Below are 10467 nucleotides of genomic sequence, written 5' to 3'. Positions count from 1 at the left end.
TGAGATTGATATTGTCATGCCACCTACAAAAGTAGTGCCTCTTAGGCCCACCTCCAAAAAAAGGAGGTCCAAACTCTACTAATAATAAAACAAGGAAATCCAAAGAATGAAAGTGTGGATCATCACATAGGCAAAAGTTCACCAATGGTGAGGCCTCCACTTATAGAGATCATTGGTCCATTAATGATTTCACGGTGCTCGCAAATCCTAAGGTTCATCTTGACAAGGAAATGACATAGGCCAAAGGGAAGAAGACATTTCTTTCATTAGATGAGAAATGGCATAGGGCTGCCACATAGTGTAAAGCTGAAAATGTGAAAAAAAGTTCATTGCAGTGTCAAGACAAGTGGGAGAATAGCTTTCCAAAATATAAGAAAATACAGAAATTGGATAGGGTTGTCCCATTTGGCAAAAACACCTACAATTTGATGGACATGATGGAGTGCATAGCAGTGGGATTTCCAAAGTCCTTTGACATGAAATTTTATGACATTCTAGAGAGCAGATTTGGAGCATATGTTTCACAATAATGTGGAATGTGTTGTGCATTGTAGAGAATATAAACACATCTTCACAATCAGGGTAGAATCCACCACCTGGGAGTTCGAGTGTTGAAGATGGGGCTAGTAACATTGCAACAAATGAGGAGAGACCCCTTCAAATCTTGTTTTCTCAAACAGTCCCAACTCAATTGGGAAAAGGAGGGGCAAGTTTAGTGCACAAGTTACAAGCATTAAAATGAAATTCCAAGACATCACCAAGAACCTCATGGATGTTATGGATGGCACCCAAAAGGAGAGGGCTAAAGCGCAACACAAGCAGGTTGAGGAAATGCCTGCCTTGCAAGCTAGACAGGAGCAAGCTATTGAAAAGTAAGTCCAAGTTCTTCAAGACTCCATAGATAACATGTTTGATTTCCTATTTGCTTTCTTGTCTCGCCAAAAATCGCCCCTTTATTTGTAGAGTACAAGGGATAGCCACCAATGAAGTGACATAGCCATTCCTCTTTTCAAAGATGTTTTTTGGTTTACGGCATCCCTATCCCCAAGTTGTACTAGGACTTTTACATGTCTTGAGGTGATCATAATGCTGCAACATCTAGTTGTTTAATCTTGAAATGAGCTAACATGCATGGGTGGATCCACCTCCATATCAACAACAAAAGCAACCTTTCAATATTCTAGTTCATGAAATGTGCACCCAATCCCCAAGTTGTTAAGATGATGTCCTAATTACCCATGAAATGTCATGTTTATTAGCTCTTTGAATACTTTGGCAACACAAATTAAGTATACAAGGTTTAGAGAGTCACTGTTGTTATGGTTGCCTAGCTACAACTAAGAAAAATTCAGCATGCAAATGTTCCCCAATCAAATGTGAAAAGAAGTGTAGCTTCTACTTGAAAAATGTAAACACAAATAGTTCCCCCTCCCCCTTCTCTCTCTCTCTCTCTCTCTCTCTCTCTCTCTCTCTCTCTCTCTCTCTCTCTCTCTCTCTCTCTCTCTCTCTCTCTCTCTCTCTCTCTCTCTCTCTCTCTCTCTCTCTCTCTCTCTCTCTCTCTCTCTCTCTCTCTCTCTCTCTCTCTCTCTCTCTCTCTCTCTCTCTCTCTCTCTCTCTCTCTCTCTTTCTCTCTCTCAATGAGTTTTTCTATCAATCCAATAGTATAATGTGACCCAAAGAAACAAGAGTACACAAATGGAGCCATGTGACCCAAATGAACTTTAAAGAATAGAGCATCACCCAAAGTAAGTTTAAGGAATAGAGTATCAAATGATTGATTGTTGCAACCTAGAAACCAGAGTTGGCAGCAAGAAAGAAATAGCCAAGCACAAAACATTGCATCCATATGATGTCTTCATCTCCTTTGTACATCTCAAGTAACAGACAACCCAAATGGCACTCTAATAGACCCTATGTGAGAGGCACAACCCAAATGATGGACAACCATGTTAGATTTGTCATCACATTGTCTTTGAATTTGTGCTTTTATTTGATGTATTTAGATGTAATATGGCTTGCTCTTTGGGCTAATATTTTTCTCATCTTAAGAGAACCATCCTTAGCAAAAGGCCCATTTATGATCCTAAGAGAGGACATATATATGATTGGAAGGAGTTATTAGGAAGGCTTACTATGTTTGTATTCATAAACACAATGCTGAGAAGTATCATGTGTCATACAAGTTAGGTTTTTGTATCGATTATAGAAATAGGAGATATTGTAGCTCATGGGATCCTACTAGAATGGATATGTCTCGACTACTTAAGGAATAAGAAAAGTTAAAATGCAAGGTTTATCTCCAATCTTGTAGAATCTTAGAAAAAAATCCTAAGGCAAAGTGGAACCCTCAAGTTACAAGGATAAAATAAGATGAAAATATATTATGGGTGTGGGTGCCCAATCCTTCCCTTACTAAAATAATTGTCAATGAAAGGTTTCCTAAGAGCTAGTCAATGGATAATGGTGGACAAATATGTAAGGTTATGCAAGGAAGTGATGAACAACATGAACCTATCTAAAGCACGTAGCATTTCTTTAGATATAATTAGAGGTAAAATTTTGATCTTGAACAGCTTGGCAAATAGATTAAGAGCAACCTCTTTGGGCCTCCACTTGAAGTGGTTGTAAATATTTCTCAAATACCTATGCAACAATTGGATGTACTTCTAGTAAGGCATGGCATTATGTCCTTTATGCATTTTGACTTTCAAGTGATAACTAGGACAAGATGGATAATGATATCTTTGGAATATAAAAGATCCAAATAAGCACAATAAATTATGCTTTCAAATCCAAAGATCCTTTACTCTACTAGCCATTTAGGAAACTAGATTAAAGCTAGCAAATTCAAGATAATAGGTCAAGTGAGGAAATCACTTACGACGTAAAATGATCAAAGTGAATGTCTTGTAAAACATGTAAACTAGGGCAAATAGATTTGGCTAAGGTTTCAAAAGGACCTTATCCAACTTTTGTATATGCAAATATTTTATTAATTAATCTCTATATGTTTTGGGTCTAAACTATCATACATCTCTAGAAGTAGGCATTGCAATTTATGTGCTCATAACAAGCCAAATGCTAACAATAAATCATTCATATCTTATAATCTACCATGAATGCATCATTTTCAAAATAGATTCATCCTCAAAAGCATTGCATTGACTTCGGTTCTTTGCTTGTAACATACTTCTAACAATGTTGATAACACTAATGAGAATGTGTCTAAGGAATATCCACCTCATGCTAAACTAAAGCATGTGTGTGTGAGTGAGTGAGTGAGTGAGTGAGTGAGTGAGTGAGTGAGTGAGTGAGTGAGAGAGAGAGAGAGAGAGAGAGAGAGAGTGTGTGTGTGTGTGTGTGTGCGTGCGCGCGCGCGCGTGCGTGTGCACATGCACGCATGTGTGTGCGTGCGTGCATATGTGTGTGTGTGTGTGTGTGTGTGCGAGCGCGCACGCACATGTGTGTGCATGGCCCCTTATCCTTGCATCTTTCAACGAGGAAGGTGCCACTAAGTCGTAGTAGGAGCCAATTCCAAAAACTGTGGAGAGAGGCTCTATACAGGAGGCATAGGAGCAACAATAAGAGGCATAAGAGCAGCAACAATACCCCCCAACAAAGTTGGAGGCTTTAGGAGCAACAGTAAGAGGCATAAGAGCAGCAACAATAGCCCCCAACAAAGTTGGAGGCTTTAGGAGCCTCTAGAACTACTTTAGGTGATCCCTCTCCTTAGGAGCTAGAAATCATGTGACCCACTAGTGCTCCCATAGGTTGAGAGCCCATAAATAGTAGGCTAGACTTCAAATCTTGACTCCTCCACTAGTGCTCCCATAGGTTGAGAGCCCATAAATAGTAGGCTAGACTTCAAATCTTGACTCCTTCCTCAAAGTTATTGCTCATGATCATAGGGAGCCCCGAGCCAACATTGTATATTAAGGAGATAGCCATCATGTGGATGCAACTTTCGGGACAACTATTGTGGTTGCCCAAGAGCCATTGCATTTGACGCCTTCATCATCTATGGCTCTAGAATAGTTTTTGATACAGTTCAATCTTTTGAACTTTTCTTTGGAGTATGTCATAGCAAGGTTAGGTTCCTAGTCTCAAATTTAGTAAGAGTTGGACTCCTTGTAGATAGAGGTGGCTGCAATCTTATAAGAATGCCCCTCTACGTGCTTAGATGCACCGGTAAGAGCAAGCAAAATCTCACAAGTAGCAACAAAGTGACTTCTGGCATATTACAAAGCATAGATGGATTTCGCCGATTCGCAAAATTACCTCTGCACTATGCTCAGGCAAAGGCCATTTTTCTACATGCCTATCTAGATGGCTTGGAGAAAGAGGATGGGGTAGCCATCTTATCCTTGGAGTCTCTCAAAGAATTGCAAGTTGCTTTTTAGTAGTAAGTCTAGGTGGATTATAGGGAGAAAGTAATGCATTGATTAGGTTAGCTATGCAAGATCCTTGTGTAAAGCTTCATTTTCTTCTCACCCCCAATAATGATGATTCAGATGTAAATGCTCAATTGTCACTAGCTCATCTTTTGTTGCCTACTTTGAGATAGATTGTGGCCTCTACCCAAACTCAGGTGGCTCCACCTTACTGCGCCCTATGCATTCTCCCTCAACAACAAGTTCTACAACTCAAGTAGCAAATGGATGCATTTGGATTTTGGTCCAATACACTTCAAATCCAGTTGGCTCTGACTTTGGATTCTGGTCCAACACACTTGATCTAGTCAGCTCTAGAATAGCCCTACCTAAGCCACATTGGTGTGCAACTTAACTTGTTCTAATAAAGGTAAGGGAAAAGTGTTGGATGAATCTCAAAATGATGATGGGAAAAACTCTCATCTACCACCCATGCTTTATATCTATAGGAAACTTCCTTCTCTCATATGGATTGGGAACTATAACATTTATCTCTAATCCATGATCTAGGAAGATAGCACATGACCTCTCTATCTCTCCAATCTTAACCACTATCTTGGCAATTGCTCATGCCTAATGTTCTAGAAATATGGCTACAAGGAATCATTACAAGTGCATCATCCTCTACATGTATAGTGTATTAACCATACATTATTCACAATCTTTAGACATTTTATAGCATTCTCAACAAGAGAATCATCATAACTCCCCTCAACTAGCTCCTCAATTGAGATATCGTGCATGATACATTCCTCTAGTTAGAATCACTTGTCTCTTTCTCTTAGTGACATCTATAATTTCCTCGTGAATCTTTCTCTTTGCAATCTCCAAAACCTCTCCTAGAGTGAACTCAACCTTGCTATCCAAGTTCCTCTCGCTCATCACTTTTTTTAGATTTGTCGCTAACTAAAAATTTGAAGCAAGCTTATAATCGGGCTATGTCTTTGATCTAGCATTCTCCTTATTTTGTACATCTACTTTACATTGATTAGGCCATGATCTAGAAGATAGTGCTATCGGCTCACCCCCTCTAGTCTTCTTGGAAGTGCTAGGAGCATCATCATCCCTTCTCTATGTTTCCTCAACAATCACCTCTATTCCATGAGTATTTTCTAAATAAGCATAAATTGAATATGCGTCAATTGGAGAGTCCCACCTAGTCTCTCAATCTGATATTCTTCCCTACACTAGATAAATCTACTTAGTACACTTTTCCCTTATTTGTAGTATGCAAAGAAAAAGTCCATAACTTTGACTTACATTCTAGTTTCTTCTAAATCTAAATACCATAAGCTAAAGCATCACTCAAGGCTACATTAGATATCCACATAGACATGTCCTCAAAAAGATTTTTGATACCTCCTTTAACAAAGTTTAGTGAAAAATGCTATGTTGCCTTAGTAGAACAAAATTTTCCATCTTTCCAAAATACTAAATTCTATCTTTATGAACCTCTTTGAAGGCCTCGTAATCCCTATGCTCATGGTTAGTGCTATTACACCACATGTATCTGTGTATATAACCTCTCTTAGGCAATCCTGAGAAAGACTAGCTCACCCAAAATCACCCTTCAAAGAAATCTTAATCTCTAAATCCCTCGTATCTTTTATAAGTTCATCAATAATATCATCCTTACCTAATGCAAGAGTAGGTACATAAGATTGAGGTCTAGACAGAGGTATAGGTCATGAAGGAGGAATTGAAGGTTGTGGAGCCATCAACTGCTCATGTCTTCATTGACTCTTTAGCAACTTTGAAATTGCTTCTTGTACATCAACCCAATCTTCTTTTAGCCCATTCTCCATGAATTATCTTCTAAAAACTTCTCTAGCTCTGATTGCAATGGAGGATCCGCAACCCCTATAGAAAAAGAAAAACCTTTTTAGGAAGTAGAAGCATCTTCTTAGTGGTACTAAGCTGATCATATCTTTGTTCAAAATCCCATAGCAACTCTATAAGTGGAAGTCCTTTACCTCGCTTCATGATGCACTCCAAGAATGATTGTTTTGTTACATGATCTATATCTTCTAAGAAAAAATTATCTTCCCAAGCCTTTTTGAAGTTAGCCCATGTCAAACCATGATTTTTGTACAAAATATAAATGCAATTTTGTAGTTCATAAGTTACAACACTACTCAAATATCGTGGCATCTCATTGACTACCACACTTTTATAAGCTCAAGCTTCTCTTGATAAACTTGCAAAACCTAGAGATAATCCTACCATCAAACTGGTTCTGGTTCATCTTTGTAATAATAGCCTATAGAGCCCTAGACAAGGCTTCCTCATGCTTTATGTGTTCATAAGTCTACATAAAATTGCAGATCTCATGAGTCATATGAATATCTATAGCATTGAAGCCTTTATCAAAGACATTTTCTTTATTATCTTCCCTATTTCTGATAGGTTATGCTTCTTGATCATTGTCTCCCATCTCATTGAATAATGAAATGGCTTTTGCATCAAGTTTACCAGAAATGTCAAAGGATTCAATGACAAGCTACAATCCTAGGGGATTAAAAGAAAATCTACAAGCTTGACACCAAAAGGGACATTGTATATTCAATGAAATGCTCTCGCAAGATACAAAAAGGCTAATCAAGGCAAAGCTTGAATCACTAAAAAGAATCAAGGACCCTTACAATGTTATTTATGACTTAGCTTGAATCCCTATCTCTGTCTCTTGAAGATTTGATGTTGTTTCTTATTGTCTCTATGTTTAGGAAGTTTATAGTCTGCAATTTTCAATAAACTACAAATTCAAGAAGTGAATCATCAAAACTTTCAAATTGAGTGTTTCTGTAGTTGATTGTGATATATCCTACAAGGCTATGTAATTATCCTAAATTTTATAATATTCCTATAGTTGAATTTTGATTCAAAAAGTACACATCCTGTAACTTTTATGATTGCATGTTTCTGCAATTGTTTTTGCTGTAAGGTGATGGGCTATGTGGTACTCCTAAAAATGTATATGCTTTCTTAGGTTAAATTTTGTTTTGAGCTATTATTTTCTCTAACATGAAAATTTTAAGAAAATTTCTATTTTTAATTGATCTTGAAAAACCAATATATGTTTGCATTATCATTCCTTACAAACAATAACATGCATATTTCAGGCACATACATCAACTCTTGGGCTCAAATTTCATTTATTCGGCACATACATCATCACATGGCTTATACATTAGCTTTGCAAAGCCAAAAATCTCCACACAGTCAACTCAACCTATTCTTGTTCTTTTTCAACATGAAAGCTTGATTTTCATAGTTGATTTAGTCAATTCATCATCATGGAGGCTTTTCCCTTCACTCAATTCAACGCTTTTTCTCTCTCTCTTCACCATCAAAATAGTCCAACTAAATATGCACAAAATTTTTGAGAGATCAACGTCTCCAAAAATTGTGTGCATAATCTTACATAAGAGCTTTAAGTTTTGCCCCTTGTCTAATGAATAGAGGAGAATTGAAGCTCTTATGCTTTTACAAACCCCCCCCAGCCCCCGCCGGCGCATAAGATCTTCAATTCTCCTCAATTCATAGACAGTAAACATGTTTATTCTCTACATAAGAGCTTTCAACTCTTCCCAAAAAGCACATGATCCTTCGTCTCCCTTTGTAGAATCAATACTGCCCATTTCTCTCTTGCCTCATCCTCCCAAAATGGTGTGAAAACTAGCCAATCCACCTCCCATTCCCCTCGTGAAAGATATGGGCACGATCCTCCAAATAGAAAACATGCTTTCTTTTTGTATTTAGGTTGCTTCTCCTTAAAAATCTTGGTTTGTTTCCCCTAATAATTCTTAATGATTAGTAAGTTAACCTCTTTTCCGGTTACTCACTTCAAATTGGAATTGGATCAACCCATTTCACCATGTGTATAGTTCACACCACCATTTTGGCACAAGCTCTTGGAATGGTTGGTGCTTAGATTCATAGCTTTTGTCTCCAGCTTGTTACTATTGTTGCTCCTAACCAAGTATGAGAAACCCTTCAACACCTTCTTATTTTTTCAACACATGAAAAGTGAGATGCTAAAGTAATATTTACGTGCTATTCCACATGGCAAACCAAAACACACTACTAATGACACTAGCCTTAGTGTTCCCAAAACCCTATCTTGTAGCCATCCTTCAAGATTTTTGCAAGTGAACATGGAGTGTCACAACATCGGCCTTCAACTGAAAGCCAATCTCATGCAACTAAAATGCAAAAGCCCTACCATGCCTATGAAAATAGACAAGAGGGAAGACAAATGAAGAGACCAAGAGCACACACACAAAAGCAATGAGAGGCTTTAAGCACACAGAGAGATAGCAATATTCATTTTTCTTTCACACAAAATAAGTAAGTCTATAATATGATAAACAAATAATATGAAAGTACCACAATGTATGTGCATGTGGTTGTTACGTGTGAACCCACTTAAGGAAAGAATAGGTGGCACAACAAATGAGCAATAACCAAGGATGGACTATATGGATGTAGTCTAGTTGTAGAATCGCCAATGTATCCTCATGTCAATCACCTAACATGCCATTGAATAATATCCTACCACATCACCAAGACACATAGTTGATGCCAGCTCTCATGTAGAGTTTGATATCTCAACACTCCCCCTCAAGCTCAATATGAACTTGTGAACTCCAAGCATAGTCTTGAAGTGTTGAAGCTTAACATAAACCAAGTAATATTACCTATCAAAATCCACTCCTACATGAAATGGTAATGAACCTCTATGTGTTTGGTTTGCACATGATACTATGGGTTCCTAGCCAATTGAATGCTAGTAAGGTTCTCGTAGTAGATGTTAGCCTTCTTGTCCACTTGCATTTCCAAGTCACCAAGTAGCTTGTGCAACCAAGCTACCTCACATGATGCAATTGCAGCACCTCTCTACTTTGTCTTTGTACTAAACAAGGTAATGGTATGCTATTTTCTTACTATTGCAAGTAACAATAGCATTGCCAAAGAACAACATAAAACCACTAGTAGTTCTCCTATCTAAAATACTACCAGCTCAATCTGCATCTATGTAACCATACCAATCCAATGATATGCTAGTACCATAGAATAAGGCATAATCCAATAATGTGGACTTGATATAGTGTAATATGCATTACAGTGTATCCAATTGTGGCTTTCGTGGAAGTTGTATAAACTAACTCTCCAAACCAATTCTAGAGTTTAGATCCAGCCTAGTGATTATCAAATTGATAAGGCTTTCCATAATCTTTTGATATATAGTGACATCATCAATCATGTCACCCTCATGTGCAATAAGCTTAGCATTAATATCCAAATGTATAGAAATAGGATTGCAAACAACCATACCATACTACTTCAACATATCCAATGTGTACTATCTCAGCAATAACTATATACCCTCTCGAGTCCTAATTATCTCTTTGCTAAGAAAATAGTGCAGCTCTTCCTAATCCTTCATCTCAAATTTAGTCTTAGGGAGACCCTTCACATGGTCAAAATCAATTTTGAAGAAGACAAAATCCTGGTTTTCTCTCTGAGCATGCTCAATGCCTTCCCAAAGGGCAATGATAGCATCAAGTATAAATCTTCCTTTTATAAAACCTTTTTGTTCCTTTCTGATCCACTTATCCAGATGGGTTGATAATCTTCTAGCTAGAGCTTTTGCAAATACTTTATAAGCTGAGGTCAAGCAAGTAATGGGTCTCCAATTAGTTAGGCTTTCCTTCTCATCTCTTTTATGTATTAGTTTTACTACTCCTTCATTTATAATATGTGGTAAAGCCCCATACTTGAGAGACTCTCTCCAGACTTTTAGTAAAGGATGAATAAGGAAGTCTTTGAATTCTTTAAAGAATTCATTGGGCAGACCGTCAAGCCCTGGGCTCTTTCCATTTGCTAAAGAATCTATGGTGTCTTTTAGTTCAATTTCTGTGATGTCCCCCTCTAGGATGCTAGCTAAGCAAGAAGGTACAACCTTCTTCCTTACCCTTGCTATCTTGGCTTTAGCTGCAGTGTCATCCAAACTGCTCTCCCTAGGAGTACTAAACAT

The sequence above is a fragment of the Lygodium microphyllum genome, chromosome 27 (assembly GCF_053477565.2).
Source record: "Lygodium microphyllum isolate KBCC chromosome 27, Lygodium_microphyllum_v1.1.10, whole genome shotgun sequence".
In the NCBI taxonomy this organism is placed as follows: Eukaryota; Viridiplantae; Streptophyta; class Polypodiopsida; order Schizaeales; family Lygodiaceae; genus Lygodium; species Lygodium microphyllum.
This window is presented reverse-complemented; position numbering follows the sequence as displayed.